Below are 22,403 nucleotides of genomic sequence, written 5' to 3' on the forward strand. Positions count from 1 at the left end.
GAAGTGTAATTGTAAGTGACTACATTTGAACTTATACTGTCCAACTCCAACACTATAGGAGTTACTGCCATGTCCATGTAGCCTCTTTGTATTTGGTTTGGTACTGAAATATCAATAATTTAAGGTAACTTTAAGCCAGAAACATTTATTAATAATTTTGTTGAGATACAAATTCTGGACTAATGTTGTTTTTGAGAGAATTATTCTACATAATAATGAAGATCAAGAGACAGTGTAACTTCACTGTAGTCTGTATACAAGTTCAACCAAATGTTGTGCTCAGCTTACAGAATAAATATGTAACAGCAAACATTTTGAAGAAACTAGAAGGGTTTAACCATTTGAAAAAAAGATACGTGCTATATTCTTAAATTTCGGTTAGTTTTTTCGTGAAGAATAGTGTTGTTTAGATCTCAGAAGGCTAGAATTCTAGACTTCCATGTTCTTTTGAGGCCTGTGTCCAATAAAGTTCTATCTGTCGATACATTGCTGAATAAAATATCCAATTTGTCACCATAACACTGAAAGGGGCTGATGATTGAGATGGATATCGAATTATTGGGCCCAATTTATCCGTTGAGCAGACAATGTTATCTTTCTTCTCTGTCCATCAGTTTTTGTAAATGTTTTGAATAAGTAACCCTATCCTTTCTGGCCCAATAAAAGCTCCTCTTTCTCTAATTAAGGAAAGGCCACATAGGCATATGTTAATGTCTGTTAACTGCTACTGAGTTTGGTATCATATTAGTTAAAAGATTCTGATCAATATGAAAGAAAGAGAACTGAAGGTAATAATGAAGACTGACCCACCTCTTATGGACGGCACAAGAGAATCTTTATGAAGATTGGACGCGAAGAAAAGAAATAAAAAGTTCGTCATCTTCCCCAGCAAACCTGAGGTTCTGGTTATTCCTCCCAACAAGTTGTAATACATGAGGAATTAATGGAACAATGACACTTCATGCTCTTTCTCATACGGCTTCCTCCTATATAGACTTGTCAACTTGTTCTGTACTGTTGATATAATTCACCCCCACCTCTACTGGGTATTATTCGATGCTCCCTCTATATAAAGAGCACCGTTGCCCTCACTCTTTGATCCAAACAGACACAAGCAGCAGCCATTGCTTGCCCTGCATCTCTCTTAGGTGTTTTCTCTTGCTGAGTAAAGAGAACAAGAGGGAGGAAAAATAATGAGTTCGTCCTGGACCGACAGTCAAAACAAGCTTTTCGAGAGTGCGCTAGTAATATATGACAAGGACACACCAGACCGCTGGCACAATGTTGCACGAGCAGTTGGTTGTGGAAAGACCGCTGAGGATGTGAAGAGGCACTACAAATGGCTGAAGAAGGATGTGCGGCAAATTGAATCTGGAGAAGGCAGTCAAGGATCCCACTCCAGCAGCTCCGGTGGTAGTGGAAGCAGCAGCAATTCTTGTGGCAGGAACAATGGTGACAAGAGGTAGTAGAGTAAGTAACACATTGCTCTCTACATCTCTGCTCATCTATGCATCATGGCATTGCATTACAACAACAACAACAACAACATAGCCTTTTAGTCTCAAGCAAGTTGGAGTAGGCTAGAGTTAAAACCCACCAAGAGCCCCAAGTTACGGTTCAGGCACTTCAATAGCTGCTTTCCAAGTACTCCTATTCAAACATAAATCTCTAGGTATATCCGAAGCTTTCAAATATATTGCCTCTCCCATGTCAATTTCGGTCTTTCTCTATCTCTCCTCATATTATTAGCTTGACTTAGGACTCCACAATGCACAGGTCTCCTTTGGACATGGCCAAATCACCTCAACCGATGTTGGACAAGCTTTTCTTCAATTGGTGCTACCTCTAGGCGATCACGTATATCATCGTTCCGAACTCGGTCTATTCTTGTGTGACCGCAAATCCATCGCAACATACGCATTTCTGCAACACTCAATTGTTGAACATGTCGAATCTTTGTAGGCCAACATTCTGCTCCATACAACATAGCCGGTCTAATTGTCTTTTTATAGAACTTGCCTTTTAGCTTTTGTGGTACCCTCTTGTCACAGAGAATGCCAGAAGCTTGTCGCCACTTGATCCACTCTGCTTTGATTCTATGGCTAACGTTCGCATCAATATCTCCATCCCTCTGTAACATCGATCCGAGATACCAAAAGGCATCCTTCTTAGGCACTACTTGACCTTCCAAACTCACATCTCCCTCCTCCTGTACAACTCCGCCAAAGTCACATCTCATGTATTCGGTTTTAATTCTGCTCAATCTAAAATCTTTAGACTCAAGGGTCTACCGCCATAACTCTAGTTTTCTATTTACTCCCGTCTGGCTTTTGTCCACTAACACTACATCATAGCATTGCATTGCATCGCATATTTTCTTACTACGCTGTTTAGCACGCTAGCCTTTGGCACACGTGCAGTAGAAGTGTTGCTTTTTGTTTTATTGATGCAGACACTTGACTTTGAAACTGTTGTTGACTTAATGTTCGTTACTTTCTTTGGTCCATTGTCCACCTAGATTATCTTTCCCCCTCTAATCTTCGACATGCCTTTTTCTAGCTTGTTCCTTCTGTTCCCCCCTTTACTCACCTTTTCAATTGTGTATGCATGGGGCCAGTCTTGACTATCATTGTCATATGCTTTCCAAAAGTTTAAGTCAAAACCTTGGTTCTTAAGATTTACTGCATTAACTAATTTCTTAACGTTTATTTATGTGGTTATTAGTTTGCTAATCAGAAATCCATGAAAAAGCAAAAATATGCGTGTTTCCCTTCTTCTTCTTCTTTTTTGAAAAAAGAGTTTCCCTTCTTTTTATGAACTTGCCTATATAGGCTATACTGCAGGTCGTGCTTCGTCTTAGGATAATCCCTTACTATGGTACGGCCCTTGTTTATAAGGATTATTTACAACTTGTGATGTGATTTTTTGCTGTTTCTTCTGGTTGTTCTTTGTGATTTAGACTTTATTTTAATTGGAGTTTACCATTTGTTCCTTTGTCCATTATTTAGCTGTCGATCATCAGGTTTGCTTGGCAACTTGCAAATTCAAGTAAATGAAGATAAGTGACAAGTACAGCTAAATCCTGGTTGACAACACTATTCATTTGAACCAGATAACTATGGCTGTTATCTGCTCCAATTTAGTTTCAGTTTATACATTAGTTATCTTGGGAAATATTGGATAGACTCCAGTACACCCCTGCAGCTGCTGATCTAAATACTACCTGATCACCTTAGTGCTGGCCTGGAAATTCTTTTCTGCAAGCGATAACCACTAGTAGTTTGTGCTGCTACCATTAAACTTCTGTAAAGCTGAGCACCCAAATCATATTTCTCTGCGAAACAAATAGGCAATTTTAGAATGCCAATTCAAGCTCTTTTTTTCTAGAAGTAGCCTTCTCCTCCCAGGCCCCATGCCTTTAGAATGTCAATCCAAGGTAGAAGTAGCCTTTTCCTCCCAGGCCCCATGCCTATTAACCTTGTGCATATTTTCGCAAAGTTTTGCATCTAAAGCAGTATAGAACCCTGCTACCTTAAAGGTGTTCTGTTTATGACAGGTTACAGGTGCAAGCTCTTTTCACTCGTGGGGGTTTTTCTGTTGTGTTGCATGAGAGTGCATACCGAGTTTAGCTTTCACATCTTTTCAATATTCGGCCAAGGATAACAGTGACCCATTGTGGTTTCTTATTTCAGGATGAGGCACCCCAAACCGCAGTGAATGTGATCTTGGAAGAGCTTATATCTCTAGACCGTGAAGCAGCAATCGGTCCAGAAAACTAATAACATGATTGGTGCGCTCTCTAAAGATGTTAACTATGCTATTTCGTGGATTTCCATCCAAGTGTATGTCCGGTTTGCTGTACTCTGCTACCTGGTAGCGTTGTGCTATGCTATGGTGAAATAAATCTGTGGTTCCTTGTGTGTGGTAACTGTCGTTTGCTTTGCTCCAATCCTCCAATTCGGGCATGCCTGTGGTGTTAGTTTGGTTGAGCCATGAAGCCACACGCGTTCCGTTTGTCGCCATTATTTGCTGATTCTGCTGACTGATGTGATAACACGGACAGGCTTTGGCCTATAGCTCCAAACTCAGGGCCATGTACTCAACAGCTGTATGATAAGGAAGAACTGGTCATTTTGGCCAAGTGACTGGGCGATCCGCAAAAAGGATAACTGGCCAGGGCATCAAACTGTGCAGGCTGGTCCCTGACTCCCTGAGCAGCGGCAACAGAGACCCACATGATCCTTTGGCAGCTACGAGACGCTGAAGATGCGCCAAACTTTGATCAAAGTTTCATCTAATGCATATACTTTTCGATGATACTAGCTCCGTCCCCCAAAAAGACGAAATTCTAGCTTTATCTCTACTCGAGCATTTTTAAGTTTAACTAAGGTTATAAAAGCAATATCAATGTTTATAACACAAATAGACATACTATAGAAACATATCTCATTGCGAAATTTAATAGCACTGATTTAGTATCATGAATATTGATATTTTTATATAAATTTAGTCAAACTAAAAATGTTTTGACTCAATACTATGTTATATTAAAATTGTATATTTTTGGATGGAGGAATACAAGACCACAGAATCAGTAGCCTAACGAGAATTGATCAGAGTCACAACTGCAAAGAGGCATGAACATGGAAGAAAAAAGCTCTACATTGACGTGTTCCAGAATGGTTGGCAGGCAATGTCACTGCCGATCAGGTTGAGATCATTGGCAGGTGGTCCAATGCGCTACAATGAGAGATCGCGAGGTGGTTAGCGTTAGCGTAGCGGCTAATATCGCAAAAGGCAATACGTGAGTTGTGTTGTGTTGTGCATATATCCACTTGGTACAGTCTCTGAAGACAGGAAAAATGAATAGGGAATACATTGGAGCATTCAGAGAGACAGACATTGCCTCCATGATTGAACAAAGAAACGTTATCCTCAACATGAATATCATGAATTTGGGTTAGGCAGCTTTTTCTGTTTATGTTGCTCAAGTTTGGCATACTAGGCTCAACTTGCAATTGTTGGACGTACTGGTTGTGCTGTGTCTACTGCGAACTATTTGATATAACTTTCGCTAGAAAGAAATTCTTAAGTTGCAATTGTAACAATAAGATTGACTTTGTGTCTGTCTTCCTACTTTATATTTAGTTCTTATTTATATGATCTAGTAGTTCATTTTTATTTTATTAACTAAGTACGGTAAAACAATACTCTCTTCGTTCTAAATTATAAGTCGCTTTGACTTTTCTAGTACATTTATTTTGTAAAATAGATGTACTAGAAAAGTCAAAGCAACTTATAGTTTGAAACGGTGGGGAGTAAATAGTAATATGTGGCATCATTAGGATTATTTACCAAACAAGGAATAGTTTGCCCCTCCGGCCCAAGCTTATTGCTACTGCTTTTGAACAAATGCTTTCTAAGTCAAAAGACTCTTATGCTACCTCTCTTATGGAGATCATGACCAGTTCACAACAACATAACCCACTAATCAGGTACCACATTAATTATTGAATCGGTCCATTATGTCCTAAACTACTGGGAGACTCTGTCGAACACCTGATAACAAGAACATGTTACTACAAGAGAAAGCAGTCTATCTTGGTTCGGTCGTCCATGGAAGCCAAATACAACACAAGCCTACGACAAGCTTCAACACATTGCCCCTAAACCCCCAATGATGGATCAAGGTGAACATCGATGTCTCTTTCATGGCAAGTATGGGTGAGGCTGGTGTTAGAGTGATCGATCGCGATTCAAACGAGACATCATGCTCTAATCACCATTGAATTAGGTTGCTTAACGATGGTTCAAGTGATGCAGAGTTCAGGTACGAACAGATCGAAAATCGGATTTATGATCGCACAAGCAAAGAAACTTTCTTTGTTTGCTGATGCTGGTATATGTAAAGAGAGGATGCAATAAGGAAGGAAATGATTTGACTCTTTTAGCTAGGGGAAACAACCATTCAATGGTATAAATGAGGCATGCGCCTGCATGGGTTTGTGAACCCATCAATAGTTGTACAAATGACTTTCATTAATATAAAGCTTCCTCTTTACCCCGAAAATGCAAGGGCCTTACTAGCGCTCGGATGACAGTGCCTGCTGCTCCATTCACGTGCGTCCACGCACACATAGGAACCCGTGCCCCCTCCGCCCCATCCCACTTCTCGCCCGCGCTCCTTCTGCTTTTCGGTACGTGCATGCCGCGCGGGGACCGCCTATGCCCTCCCCATCCGCTTCCCATGTAAGTTTCTCATGCCGCCCCAAATGTCACCAGCATTGGGAAGAGGAGTAGGGCGCGGAGGATGCCTAGCCAGCGCCCGAAGGAGGAGAAGACACCAAGGTGAGAGAGCAGAAAAGCGACGAGGGAGATGCAACACCAGATTTACTTTTGAAACATCGAGATGCAACACTTGCAACATACGTCTGAAAACAGATGAAATACTTGAAACATGCTTTTTCTGAAACACTTGCAAAAAAAATACCTAGAAAACACTTGAAAAACATTGCAAAACATATGTAATACCCAGATAAAATTCTTGCAACATACGAAGTATGCGTGAACCACATAAAACACACTTGCAACGTACATCCGAAAACACAGATGAAACATTGGAAACAGACATTTGCAACATATGTGTACAGCTATTGCAACATATGCAACATCTCAATCTACTTTTGCAACATCTGCATAAAACAATTGCAACATACCTATGCAACACCTGAAACATACGCTTGCAACGTGTGTTTTCACCACATTGCAACATCTCCTTGCTGCTTTGGGAGAATGGAGGCCCGTTGACATGTTAAGTTCGTCGGAGACAGCGACCCCGTGGTGCTTGTAGGCGGTGGGTCGGCGGTAGCGGATGCACGAGGCGATAGGGAGGCATAGGGTAGCCGCGGCTCAGAGGCGGCCAAGCGCCATGGCTTAGAGGAGGCCGCGCGCTGTAACACCTCTGGTGTTACGAGCTCGCTTAGCACAGAGATTACGTCCTGAGAAATAGATCTGTAAGTATAGTGAGTTAGTTAAACAAATGCAATAATGAAAAACTTAATCCCTAGTTATATGGATAAGTTAATAGTTTGATTTAAAAAATGATTTTTATAAAGCAATAATATTATAGAATGGGTATTTGGGGTTTTAATTAAAATTGAAGTACAAGTCGGGTAGATGAAAACGTAACTTGGGTTTTGAAAAACAAATGTCGTTGACTAGGATTTTTGCCAACTCAAAAATTAAATTGGAAATTAAAATTAGCCCTTTTAGTTGAATCGGCAAAAATTTGAAGTTGTGTTGAAAGTACATTTTTTGGCGATTTATAAAATGCAAAATAGTTAAATAACACCTTGTTGTTTCGGTTCTATTATTTGATATAAAGTGTGTGCTATGACGTGAAATGGTTGTTGGTGAAGTTTAGACCATTTAAAAATTCAACCAAAAGTGCTTTGGGATGTTAGTTCTAACTAAAACCATGAATTCTTTTAAGTATGAAACAATAGTAGACAATGCCATTTTGGCATTCGATTTCCAACAAAAATGGTTAAGCACTACATTTATGTTTTCGCACGATCAGTTACAGTTAGGTGTATATTAGGACATGGTACAGGCCGTGGTTACGTTTGAGTTACGATGCTCACGCAATAATTGATCGAACTTCGCTAGAATGCGTTGAGGACATGCCGTTGGCGCTCTGTTTGTGAAACGACACCTGTAGCGAGCAATCTCAGCCGCTCACCTCAACTACCTTGCCCCGCTTGCTCTCAGCCGTTCATTTCACCTACCCGAGCTACTGCTGCTACGTACTGCCTCTGCTTGTCTCTGCCTACCTCTGTCGAAGCCACCAGCGCATAGCGCAAATATGCATTTAAGTAGCAAATATGCATGCATCTTTAGCAGCTCATAGTACTAGCAACGCTTAGCGGGTACACCCTATCGGCATCATGCCATCACAGCAAGAGCAAGCCTCAGTTGCTGCCGCCCCTGCTAAGTGCCACCATCCAACTACCACCTTCTTCATATCACCCTACATCACCATCAACGCCTCTAAGCCATGGCTACCCAGCTGCGACGTGCAGCATCGTAGTCACGCCCTAGCCGCGTCCTATGGCTGCGTCGCCGTCGCCTGGCCCTTTGCGTGCGTGCGTCAGCCCCATGGCTGCGCTGGACCATAGCACCACAGCGCTGCTCCTCCGCGTGTAGCGCCGACGCCCCCTCCTCTTCCTCCCCGCATCGCACGCCCTCTCATTACAGGCTATCGTGCCCCGTCAGGCTACCGGGGATGGATGGGCGCACCACTTGGCGATCGTCCAGTTTGTAGCTACGCGCCACGCGGCCGTTGCTAACCTTGCCGCCTCTCCCGCTGTGGCCGACCCTCCTTCCCGGTAGGGTTCTAGCACGCCGCCTCCCCTACCACGGCCGCGTGTGGCCACCGTGTTGTGCCCCACCTCGGTCTACGCTGTGGCTAGGCTGAACCCGGTCGTGGCCCGTGCACCTCCCCATGCCGCTCCATCTCTACTACAGCGCCCCACCATGGCCACGCCTTTGTCGCTGAGCAGCTACGGTCGGGCCTAGGGGTGCTCGGTCGCCATGCCGCATGTCGCCCCATAGCTGTGGGCCACCTCATCCCGTGCTACTAGCACCCATGGATGTGGGTCGGTCCCGCGTACCCCACGGTCGGTCCTCTGCCACCGCCGTGCCTTCCCCGTGCCGAATCGGTCGCTGATGATGGTTCCCCCACTACGTGCTCTGTTTTAGAGAAGGTAAGGACGTAGAAGTGTAAATAGAAGCTTTTCCGAGGGGCTAGGTGTATAAACATGACTCACATGAATAGTGTATGCTGGACTGTGGATCGGTTTGGTAAAATGGTAGGCTCCTTTCTGCAAAAGTGGCGCCCCCTCTAGGCCTTGGCCGCATGGGCCGCAGCCGCCTCCTCTAGGCCTTGGCCACAGCCACGTGCGTGCAGGTGGGCCGCTAGCTGGGCTGGCTGGGTCGCGTGTGCCTGGGCCTCTTGGCCACTGAAAGCTCTAGTTTGGTTTTGGTGAATTGATGAAACCCTAAGTGCTAACCTAGTTTATCAAGTGATCATGAGATAGGTAGCACATTCCAAGTGGTGAAGCAAATGAAGATCATGACATGATGATGGTGATGCTATGGTGATGATCAAGTGCTTGGACTTGAAAAGAAGAAAGAGAAAAACAAAAGGCTCAAGGCAAAGGTATAAATGGTAGGAGCCATTTTGTTCTGGTGATCTAGACACTTAGCGAGTGTGATCACATTTAGGTTCGATAGCCATACTATTAAGAGTGGTAAAACTCATATCGAAATGCGGTTATCAAAGTGCCACTAGATGCTCTAACTCATTGCATATGCATTTAGGATCTAGTAGAGTGCTAACACCCTTGAAAATGTTTGTGAAAATATGCTAACACATGTGCACAAGGTGATACACTTGGTGGTTGGCACATTTGAGTAAGGGTTAGTAACTTCACCGGCGGAGTGTCTACCCATAGAGTGCGGACAGTCCGATGGTACCACCGGCGCCCTAGATAGAAAAGATGGAGGTAACTGTAAGTGACTAGACGCTGGTCTCTGAAGGACCGGCGCGTCCGATCAGTAGCAGCAGAAAAAGCGCAGCGTCAATCATCGATCGGACTCTAGCGTTGAAATGATCGGACGCTGGCTGGCTATGTCCGGTCACACTGACATGGTCACACACAGAGGAGTCACCGTGTGACCGGACGCTGGGTGTGTCCAGTCGATCATGACCAGACGCATCCGGTCTTGAAAAGTCGTCTCTAGATGCTTACTGGAAACGACCGGACGCTAGGGTTCAGCGTCCGGTCACTTTGAGTTGTAGCGTCCGGTCATCACTTGACCATTGAGATCGAGCAATCAACATTTGAAAAGAGTGGACACATGGCACGCATCGCGTGACCAAATGCTGAGGTCCAGCATCCGTTTGATATGACCGGAGAGTCCGGTCACCCCGTGTTGTGCCCAGTGAAGGGGTACAACGGCTCGAATTCATGGAGGCTTCTATTTAAGCCCCATGGCTGGCTCAAGCTCACTCTCTTGGCTATTTTGCATTGACATAGCAACGTTGTATGCTTAGCCAAAGCCCTTCCACTCATCTCCATCATTGATTCATCATCTTTGTGAGATTGGGAGAGAATCCAAGTGCATTGCTTGAGTGTTTGCATCTAGAGACACTTGGTGTTCGTATTTTGCTGTGGGATTCGCTTATTACTCTTGGTGGTTATCGCCACCTAGAGGGCTTGGAGTAGCGAGGATCATCGTGTGGAGGTTGGTGATTGTTTCCGTCTCCGATCATGGTGATTGTGAGGGGTTTTTGACCTTTCCTCGACGGAGAGCCAAAATATACTCTAGTGGATTGCTTATGGCTTGTATGATCCTCATCTTATGTTGGTTATGCGACACCCTATAGAGGGTTTGGCATATGATGCCAATTAGCGTGTGAACCTCCAAGTGAGTGAATCACCACAACGAGGAGTAGATTGCCGGCAAGCAAGTGAACCTCGGTAAAAAATCATTGTGTTCATCATTTGATTCCGATGTGATTGGTCTTCATTGTTATTCATTCTTGTGATTGATTGGCTCCTTCCTCGACATGGCGGTATAACCTTCTTGCTCACTCTCATTACATTACCGCAAACTAGTTATCAAGCTCTTTAGTGTAGCTAGTTGTGAGAGCTTGTTAGTTTGGTTAGTGTGGCTCTTTAGTTAGCTTTTGAGATCACACTAATTTAGTGTAGTGTTATAGCTATTGTGTGGATAGAAACTATATAAACTAGAATTATGGTAGGTGGCTTGCTATTTTAGTAGGCTAGCGCAACACTTGCTTCGCCTTATAATTATCTAACTAGTTTATTAAGTGTTGTTGTAGAAAATTTTAATAGGCTATTCACCCCCCTCTAGCCATTAGGATCTTTCAGCCACCCAGCGTGGGCCGAGCTGGCCGAAGCCGGCCCAAGTGCCCTTTTCATTTTCTAGTTTTTGTTTAAAATGGCTGAAACTTGTAAAATTCATAGTAAATCATAGAAAAAACATAAAAATGTCAAACCACTTTTGTTAAGTTTCTAAAGTTATGATCTATCTGCTAGTGTATTTTGTCCGCATAGGTTCTGTATGTTTTTAGGGTTGCTCTAATTATTTTAACATGCTTAATATTGTTAAGACATAAATTTGTAGGAATTTCTATGATAAATCGGTGATAGTGTTAGCTCTAAAAATTTTACAGTAGGTTAGAAGTGTTATCGGGTGTTCTATGTAATTTTTGTAGCTGTAGAGAAATTAAATTACTAAGATAGCAAATGAGACCTAGTTTGAATATATAGTAAATCAAATAAATGAAATAAAGAAACACCTTGAAATTTTATAACTAAAGCACTTGTTGGGAAACGATTGCTTTCTCGACAATATTGATGCGTAGATTAGTACGTTAGTCATTAGAGCTACCTTGTTAGTTCGAACTATATACTCTGTTTTAAGAGTTGTTGCCTTGTTAATTATCTATTGCATCATTTGCATCAATGCATATCATATAGGTACGATGATGGATCAATGGATTAATTGATGGATGATTGGGAATCTCAAGATGGTGTAATAGTATTCTCTCTAGGAGATGATGCAATTAACTTTCTATTCAGATGATGGTGGATGATCTGAATATGCAGATACTAACTTTTTAGTATATATATTACCCAGGAAAGCCCCGATGCATAACCCCTACTTTTCTGCACTTTATATTGTGTCCGTGCATTAAGTTTTAAGGAGTTGAATGAAACCCACTTGCATATAGGACATGATCGTGTAGATTGCTATGCTATAGGACTCCGGTAGAAGTCGAGTGATTGCCTGTCACTCATGAGAGGTAGGAAATATATTATTGTTGTTACTATATTATTATCACCTGGAATATAAATGATTGTTAATTAGAGACCGGGCAGAATGGTACTTTGGATCTGGACTTGATTGGGCATTCGAGTGAGGCTCAGATTGCATTTGTTCTACCTGTGTTGGTTAAGGACCGATCGTTGCATTGGACTCTAGGCAAGTCACAGACTTATTATCCCGATCACATACTTGTGTATGGATGTAGGGAAGGCTTGTTGCTCTCTTGTCATGGGTTCCAGCTCTTTTTTAGACCGACTGATTGGAGGCGGGGATGGTAGAGGTCTAAGCACCACACTGAGTCTAGGACTCAGGAGCGGGGGCTTGGAGTCCAAGTTTGGATGGAGATCTGGACCCTATGATAGGAGAGTGGTGGGTTGATCCTGCTTGTGCCTAGGGTATAAGCAGGGCATGTGTTTCGGGATATCCAGCTGGGCACATTGATTCACAAATCGCTAGTGATCTGGTACGACTTGTCTGTAATCTAGCACCGTAGTAAAAACTGGAAGATGAAAGATGGTAAAATGATTCTGATTGCTAACCACCAGCTTAAAAGTAGCACATGTGCTTACATAGAATGGTTAGTTAATGAACTAATGCTGACTGCTACTAAAATTGAATATAAGAACGCACTTTTAGTAATGCTCTTGCAGATGCTCTAAACCCACGGGCCAGATAGCCTTGCATATCCTTGGAAGTCTTTTTTTCTCCTATCGGGTAAGTCTTGCTGAGTACAATTGAGTACTCAGGTTTTTATTTCCCCCTATTGTAGGTGACGGGCGGATGCTATAGCTAACACTTGTGTGTGGATCTCTCCTGGTGGGCTCAGAGAGGATTCCTTTATGCTGCGATCATAGTCTTTATTTATAACCCTCACTAAATGTTTTTATAAATGAAAATTTTATAATCTGTTGTCATAGTTTATATATCAATGCTTCATCATATCATGGATAGATATTTATTTCCGCTGTAACTTTGATCACATGTTTATTTTCTGTTGTTAAATTAAATTATTCATAACTCTAATGTTGTATTAAAAGTGATGTAAGAAATGGTTAATAATGATGTAAGTTTTATTCTCTTATTTGTGATCCTGATGGAAAAATGTGGATTTTCGAGTCCTCTCTTGGGGTGTGCTCGATGGAACTGCGTAATTTGGTGTCCTCCCTTGAGTACTTGATGTCTAATGGAAGACAAGTACTTCTGGGAGGTATTAGATTAGACGGTTCTGCCACACGCGCTGTGCTTGGCATGCAGGAAAGATAATCTAGTGGGCAAGCGCTGCTCCTCAGAGGTGGCAGGCGAGCGGATAGGAGCGATGAGCGGATAAGAGCGATGAGTGTTTTTTATTAGAAACGTGAAAGCATCTAGGCCCCTAGTTGGATTTCGGTGATTAATGTCAATACAAGATTACTATGACTAACGTGTGTTTTGCAGAGGCAATTAAGTTAGGTCATGGTAATGGAGATCGATTGGGCAATCGAGGTTGTCATGCCCCTACGATGGAAATCGTTTCGGTTTTCAAAGGATGGACGACAAGGTTAAGGATAACTAGTTCTAAGTGTCGATTGAAGTTGGAGAGACACTTAGAGTAGTTTAGGACTTTGTTTTTTCCTTTGGCCGTACTATGAAGGGGGGTATGAACGGGTAGCTTGACCTAGTTGAGTCTAGTGAGTTAGGTGTGGTGCACACTTGTTAAAACTAGCTCTAGGTAGCTCCTATGAATGCCTAAGATCCTTTGGAGCAAACTTCATTCACATATGTTCGGAAGTTGGAAGTGAATGGAGGGTCAAATACTGACCGGACGCTGGCTCCGGTGCGACCGGACGCTGGCCGCAGGGTCCGGTCAGTTCATTTGACCGAGAAGATCAAGTCAAGTGTGACCGGACGCGTCCGGTCAGTGTGACCGGACGCTGAGGGCCAGCGTCCGGTCAACTCTAGTAAGGGTCCAGACTTGGAAAAGTGTGACCGGACGCGTCCGGTCAGTGTGACCGGACGCGTCCGGTCAGTGTGACCGGACCCTGAGTATCCAGCGTCCGGTCGTTTACAGTAAGCATCCAAGAGCGACCGGACGCGTCCGGTCGGTACTGACCGGACCCTGACAGCGTCCGGTCATCACTTGAATGCTAGTTCGCGGGTTGAACTGACCGGAGCGTCCGGTCATCATGACCGGAGCGTCCGGTCATCCCGCAGAAGCTCATAACGGTTCGTTTTTCAGGCTGGCTTATAAATAGAAGCTCCACTCGTGAGTGGAGTATCCTTTGCTCATTCCAACAGCTGAGAAACACGTTTGTGAGTGCCAAGAAGAGCAAGATCCTAGTGAGGTGTTTGTGATTTGAGAATCCAAGAGAGTAGCCTCACTAGCAAATCAAGAGTAGCAAAGTGTGCATCCATCTTCTCATTAGGCTTCGCGTGGTCAAGTGAGAGTTTGTGCTTGTTACTCTTGGTGATCGCCATCACCTAGACGGCTTGGTGGTGATTGGGAGTTTGGTGTTCACCCGGCGGAGCTTGTGGGTGACCCAACTCAAGTTGTGAGCGGCTTTGGGTGATTCGCCGCGACGGAGTGTCGAAGAATCAACCCATAGAGAGCACTTGATCCTTGCGCGGATCAAGGGGGAGCTACACCCTTGCGCGGGTGCTCCAACGAGGACTAGTGGGGAGTGGCGACTCTCCGATACCTCGGCAAAACATCGCCGCGTTCCTTTCTCTCTCTACTTACTTTGAGCACTTACTTTGAGTATTTACTTTGAGCAATTCAATACTTGTTTTACATCCATAGAATTGCTTGCTAGAGTAAGTTTGGAACAAGGTTGATAGGTTGTTGTGCATTAGTTTGATATAAACACTTTTCTAGGCACAAGGGGTTAATTGGGCTATCCGTAGGATTTGATTATTGCAAGTGAATTTAGAATTAGCCCAATTCACCCCCTCTCTTGGGCATCTTGATCCTTTCAATTGGTATCAAAGCCTCGTGCTCACGTTTTTAAGCTTAATTGCTTAGAGCAAGATGTCTCACGGGGATGGACCTCCTCCTATCTTTGAGGGAGATGATTTTCCATATTGGAAAATCCACATGGAGGCATACTTAGAAGCTCTAGATGTTGGAATTCTTAGAGCCGCCTCTCAAGGGTTCCCCGCTCCTAGGAATGCCGCACAACTTCAAGGCGATGAAGTGAATTATGAGAAATGGAATGCAAAGGCTCGCAACACCATTTTTAGAGGCCTTTGCAAAGAGGTGTTCAATCGTGTAAGGAACCACAAAGACGCCCATGCTCTATGGTTGGACGTTTGTGCGCTCCATGAGGGAACCAAGAGTGAGCGTGAGGAACGCTATCATCTTGTGATTAAAAAGCTAAATTCTTTTGAGATGTTTCCCAAAGAAAGTGCTAATGAGATGTATTCTCGATTAAATGTTCTTGTAGAGGAAGTCAATGGGCTTGGACTTACTCAAATGTCACCATCCGATGTTGTGAGAAAAATCTTGAGTGTCCTCCCCATTGATAAATATGGGCACATTGTGACCGTGCTACATCAAGGTGATCTTTCCACCGCTACACCGACACAAATCTTGGGAAAGATCAATGCTCATGAGATGTACATGCACATCACACCACAAGATGGCTCATCCTCTACAAAGAAGAAAGAGAAGGACTTAGCATTCAAAGCTAGCCAAGACAAGGGCAAAGCAAAACTTGAGTATGAGAGCTCAAGTGATGAAGATGATGAAGAAAGCCTTGCCCTCATGGTGAAGAAGACCACCAAGATGCTAAAAAGGCTAAATAAGAGTGGCATCAAGTTTGATGGCAAGAAGAAGAAGTTCTTCACAAGCTCAAGAAGAAAGCCAATCTCCGAGATGGATTGCTACAATTGTGGCGAACTTGGCCATCTAGCTCATCAATGCACAAAGCCCAAGAAAGACAAGTTCAAGAACAAGGGCAAGAAAGATGATTCAAGTGATGAAGATGAAAAGAAGAAGAACAAGCCATACAAGAAAAGAGATGGCAAAAAGAGGGACTTCTAAAAGAAGAAGAAGAGTGGCAAGGCCTACATTGTCGGTGATTGGCTCACGGACATTGATTCATCAAGTGGATCATCCGATGATGAGAGTGACGATGAAAAGGTGGCCGCCATTGCTATTGATCTTGCATCTTCACCGCCACCATCGCCATCATCCTCTACACACCTATGCCTTATGGCCAAAGGTGAACGCAAGGTAACTAAGAGTGATGATAGTAGTGATGATGAACATGCTAGTGATGATGATAGTGATAGCGATGATGATGACTCACCTACATATGATGATCTTGTCAAAATACTAAGAAAATATACTAAGATCATTAGAAAGAGTAGAGCTACAAATGAAAAACTTGATGCTAAAAATGATTCACTCTTAGCTAAGTGTGATACATTAGAAAAGGCTAATGATGAGCTCAAAGAAACAAATGATTCTATATCATCCAAACTCAAGGAGCTCAAATCTTCTAAGAAAGAGCTTAAAGATAAAAATGATAAACTTGAGTGGGTGCACAATGAGCTTGTCACTAGTCACCATAAGCTAAAAGATGAATATACAACTCTAAAGATCAATTATGATACCCTTATTATTGCACAAGAATTCTTACCAAATGAGCCACATGATGCTACTAACCATGTTGTTAAGATTGATATAGCTACCTCATGTGATGATTTAATTGATGAAAGCATTGAGCATGGATCTAGTAGCAAGGGCAAGCAAGTGGTTGAGTGCAATGACTATGATGAGTTTGTCAAGCTCAAGAGTGACAATGAGAAGCTCATGAAAGATCTTGAAGAGATGAAAAGTCACAACACCATTGTGCTAGAAACTCTTGATCATGACAAAGAGGTGATCCTTGAGAATGAGAAGCTAAAAGAAGAAATCAAGAAACTCAAGGAGGAGAAGAACAATGATATTCTCAAGGAAGAGAATAAGAAGCTCAAGATGGAGAAAGAGCATCTCAAGGTGGGATTGAGCAAGTTTGCTAGAGGCAAGCATCTCCAAAGTGAGCTACTCATGAATACCGTCATGAAGATGGATAGAAGTGGCATTGGATATATGGCAAGTGTAGAGAAGAAGAAGGCTCAAGCTCAACACCAACAATCAAAGCCAAAGCCAAAGCCAAAGAGATGTTTTGAGTGTGGACAAGAAGGTCACTTTGCTCATGAGTGTCAAACTCCACCACCACAACCCTTGCCCAAGCATGCTAGACCCTTTGCTTTCAATGCTCACTACATGCTTAGAAAAGATTCGAGTGGAAAGATGAAAGTCATGTTCTTAGGTCCCCCCAACAAGAGTAGGCCTAAGAAAGTTTGGGTGGCTAAGTCACTTGTTGAGAAGGTGAAGGGCCCTCAACAAGCTTGGATCCCTAAAGCTTGAATCTCTTGTGTGTAGGTGAACTACAAGACCAGTGGAAGTCATTGGGTTATTGATAGTGGTTGCACTCAACATATGACCGGTGATCCTCGTATGTTCACCTCACTAGATGAAGAGGTAGATGGATAAGAGAAAATAACATTTGGAGATAATTCAAAGGGCAAGGTTAAAGGATTGGGCAAAGTGGCAATATCAAATGATCATTCCATCTCCAATGTACTCTATGTTGCTTCATTGAGCTTCAACTTGCTATCCGTTGGGCAATTGTGTGATCTTGGCTTTCAATGCTTATTCACCGAGAAGGAGGTGGTTGTGTCCAAGGTAGATGACAATCAAGTGATATTCAATGGATTTAGATACAACAACTTATATCTAGTTGACTTCACCTCCGAAGATGCAAACTTGAAGACTTGCCTATTCACCAAAACAACACTTGGGTGGCTATGGCATAGAAGACTTGCTCATGTTGGGATGAGCTCACTCAAGAAGCTTATGAAGAATGATTTGGTGAGAGGGTTGAAGGATGTGAAGTTTGAGAAGGACAAGCCTTGTAGTGCATGTCAAGCCGGCAAGCAAGTTGCAAACACTCATCCAACCAAAGCTTTCATGTCAACCATAAGAGTGCTAGAACTCCTACACATGGATTTATTTGGACCAACAACATACAAGAGTTTGGGAGGAAATCTCTATTGTCTTGTGATTGTGGATGACTATTCAAGATATACATGGGTGTTCTTCCTTCATGACAAATCCGAAGTTGCATCTTGTTTCAAGAAGTTTGCCAAGAGAGCTCAAAATGAATTTGAAGTGAAGCTCAAGAAGATAAGGAGTGACAATGGCAAAGAGTTTGACAACACAAATATAGAAGCTTATTGTGATGAAGTTGGAATCAAACATGAAGTCTCCGCAACCTATACTCCTCAACAAAATGGTGTAGTTGAGAGGAAGAACCGGACTTTGATCACTCTTGCAAGGACAATGCTAGATGAGTACAACACCCCCGAAGCTCTATGGGCGGAAGCAATCAACACCGCATGTTATGCATCCAACCGCCTATTTCTTCAAAAGTTCCTTGTCAAGACACCATATGAGTTGCTAAATGGGAAGAAGCCAGATGTCTCCTTCTTTAGGGTGTTTGGTTGCAAGTGCTACATCTACAAGAAGCGGCAACACCTAGGGAAGTTTCAAAGGCGTTGTGATATAGGTTTTCTTGTTGGTTACTCATTGAAGTCCAAAGCATATAGAGTATTTAATCATGCCACCGGCTTGGTTGAAGAAACATATGATGTGGAATTTGATGAATCTAACGGCTCCCAAGGAGCACATGAGAATCTTGATGATGTAGGTGATGAACCATTGAGGGAGGCTATGAAGAATATTCCGGTGGGAGACATCAAGCCAAAAGATGATGTACAAGTCATTAATCAACCCTCTTCATCAAATGTACCACAAGATGGTGAAAAAGTTGGGAGAGTAGAAAATGAAGATACTCATATCTCCCATGAGCAAATGGTGGTACAAGCACAAGATGTTGATGCCCCACAACCTCCTCCTCAAGTGGTCAATAGAAGAAATACACCTCTCCTACAAGATCATCCACAAGATCTCATCATAGGGAGTCCAACAAAGGGGGTGATGACTCGATCTCAAAAACTTACTTCATTTATTGCTCATCACTCTTTTGTCTCTTGCTATGAGCCTACCAAGGTAGAAGATGCTCTTAAAGATCCAAATTGGATCAATGCCATGCATGAAGAGTTGAACAACTTCACTCGCAATGAAGTTTGGAATCTTGAAGAGCGACCAAAAGATGCAAGAGTCATTGGAACAAAGTGGGTGTTTCGCAACAAGTAAGATGATCAAGGTGTTGTTGTGAGGAACAAGGCAAGACTAGTGGCAAAGGGGTTCTCTCAAGTTGAAGGTTTAGATTTTGGAGAAACCTTTACACCGGTTGCAAGATTAGAAGCCATCCGTATCCTTCTTGCATATGCATCACATCATGAAATGAAACTATATCAAATGGATGTGAAAAGTGCATTCTTAAATGGCTTTATTAATGAACTAGTCTATGTTGATCAACCTCCCGGGTTTGAAGACCCTAGATATCCTAATCATGTTTATAGGTTGTCCAAGGCACTATATGGGCTTAAGCAAGCCCCAAGAGCTTGGTATGAGCGCCTTCAGGACTTCCTTATTGAGAAGGGCTTCACCATTGGGAAGGTCGACACCACACTATTCACCAAGAAGCTTGATGGGCATATCTTCATTTGTCAAGTATATGTTGATGATATCATCTTTGGATCATCAAATGAAGACTCATGCAAAGAATTTGGTGAATTGATGTCTAAGGAGTTCGAGATGTCAATGATTGGTGAGCTTACATTCTTTCTCGGTTTTCAAGTCAAGCAAATGAAAGAAGGCATATTCATCTCTCAAGAGAAATACACAAAAGATCTTCTCAAGAGATTCAAGATGGATGAATGTAAGCCAATCAAGACCCCAATGCCTACCAATGGACATCTCGACCTAGATGAGAGAGGTAACTCGGTTGATCAAACTCTCTACCGCTCTATGATTGGTAGCTTGTTATATTTAACCGCATCTAGGCCCGACATCATGTTTAGTGTGTGTATGTGTGCTAGATTTCAAGCTAGTCCTAAGGAAACACATTTAATTGCCGTAAAAAGAATCCTTAGGTATCTTAAGCACACACCAAGCATTGGCCTTTGGTATCCCAAAGGAGCTTTATTTGAATTAATTGGCTATTCCGATTCGGACTACGCCGGATGCAAAGTTGATAGAAAGAGCACATCCGGAGGGTGCCATTTGCTTGATAGATCACTTGTGTCTTGGTCCTCCAAGAAACAAAATAGTGTGGCTTTGTCCACCGCCGAAGCGGAATACATTGCCGCGGGTGCTTGTTGTGCACAAATATTATACATGAAACAAACTTTACTAGACTATGGAGTAGTTCTAGAGAATGTACCTCTTTTGTGCGATAATGAAAGTGCGGTAAAACTTGCAAATAATCCGGTTCAACACTCTCGCACCAAGCATATAGATATCCGCCATCACTTTCTAAGAGATCATGTAGCTAAAAATGATATATCACTAGAAGGTGTAAGATCCGAAGATCAATTAGCGGATATCTTCACTAAACCGCTAGATGAAGCTACATTTTGTAGATTGCAGAATGAGCTCAATGTACTTGATTTTAGTAACTTCACTAAAAATTGAGCTTGTGTTGTCCCTTGCATTCATTGTAATATACAACATGTTTAATTTGTGGCAATGCATATAGGGCTTGTCTAACATGGTTAAGATAACCGCCGAAAAGCGTGTGAAGAAGCTTAACCATGGATCAAACTTGACAAGCAACTAGATTTACTTACAAGCATTACATATGCATGAATGTTGTTTTGTTGTTTTGTTCCATTTGCCCTCTTGTTGCCTAGTTTCTTAAAAAGAATTATAGCCTAAGGCAAAATATTTTGAAAAATATGAGGGTTTGAGAGAGGTCACTCACATCAGTCCCAATTGGTGTTTATTTGGATCTTATTCAAGTTGGGACTTGATTGGGAACAGGCAGCGCAAAGAAAGGTTGAAGGATTGCTGGAAAAGGTGCACCGGACGCTACACCGGACGCTGCTGTCCAGCGTCCGGTCAGTTCACAGGAGGTGAACTGCTGTTGAAGGAGTGACCGGACGCTGCGTCTGTGCGTCCGGTCAGAAAGGGCTCAGCGTCCGGTCGATCGGAGGATGACAAAGTTAAACTGACCGGACCCTGCCTGCGTCCGATCATGGACCACCGGACGCGTCCGGTCACGATTCCAGAGGATTTGGACCTCTCTGGAATCGACCGGACGCTGGGTGGTAGCGTCCGGTCGCTACCACCGGAGCGTCCGGTCAGTGGATCTCGCGCGACTTCAAGTCTCTTTTCGGTTTCCTTTTCTGTCGCGTTTGGGGCTTTATAAATCCGGACCTTCAGTTCACCTGCCTTGACCTAACTAGCGCCTCCGTGAGCCCGCAACCAAGCCACCACCTCCTGCCTAGCCGCGCCGCCGCAGCCTCGCTCGCCAGCCCTAGCCCGAGCAGCCGCACGCCGCCGCAGCCTCGCCGCGCCACCACGCCTGCCCAGCCGCGCGCCACCACGCCTGCCCAGCCGCGCGCCTCCGTGCTCCTGTCCCGCGCCACCATCGGTCCGTCGCAGCCAAGCGCCGCCGAGCTCCGGCCCTGCCTTGCCTCTGCTCAGTGCCTCGCCGGCCTCCTCGCGCCCTAGCTCGTTGCTTCATCGTTGCCAAGGCTGCCAATCTTCGCCGCTCTTGCCCTATCCTTCCATTGTTTGGTAAGGCAAATCTTGTGGTTCAATCTTGATCTCCAATTGTGACCTAGATCAAATTCTAAATACATTGATTCCCCATTGCATTCAGGGCATTTGACCTAACCCTAACCGGTTCCAAGATCCCCCACGTGACGTCTTATCTATTCTCAGATCGCTGATCGTCAGGTAGAAAGCCACTCGATTCAAGTTCGCATCTAAAATTGCTTTCTCTATTAGGATTTCGCATCTATTAGATATATGGTATTTATTTGTATATCCATCTATTCTATCGTGCAGCGAGTCGGTTCCGTTGTGTTTCAATTGGCAGTTGGCAGTTAACTCAGAGCCAAGCTCGTGAGTAAGGATCGAGGCCAAGCCTCGAAAGCGACAGTTTGACAGTTGATCTTCATCAGCGTCAGTTCACCATCTTGTCTGTTCAGATGGCTCGCACCAAGAATGTTGGTGGTGGCCCAGGTGAAGATGATCAGAGGCCCCCGCCTCGTCAGCCAGCCGGATCCAAGGGCAAATCAACCAAGCAAGTAACATCCAAGAAGCGGAAGTACCCCGACGCAGAGACAGCCAGAGCAGTAGCTGTTGCAGAGGCCGCAGAGCGTGCCGAGAGAGGTGGCACCCGCAGCGAAGTTGTCATTGCAGATCAGCCAGTTTCACCCGCAGTCAGAGCTGCGATTGAGGAGGTTGAGCGTCGTCATGGTAGTCCAGCAGGGACTGCCACGTTTGCAGGACGACGGGTTGCCATTGAGGAGGGTCCGTCAGC

At 43.7% G+C, this 22,403-nt stretch overlaps 1 pseudogene; it reads right to left on the reverse strand.

The window, feature by feature from the left end:
• Positions 1-1,065: 1,065 nt before the first annotated feature.
• LOC136466048 (uncharacterized) lies at positions 1,066-21,504 on the reverse strand (annotated as a pseudogene).
• Between the last annotated feature and the right edge of the window lie 899 nt (positions 21,505-22,403).

This window comes from Miscanthus floridulus, chromosome 7 (assembly GCF_019320115.1).
Source record: "Miscanthus floridulus cultivar M001 chromosome 7, ASM1932011v1, whole genome shotgun sequence".
Lineage (NCBI taxonomy): Eukaryota > Viridiplantae > Streptophyta > Magnoliopsida > Poales > Poaceae > Miscanthus > Miscanthus floridulus.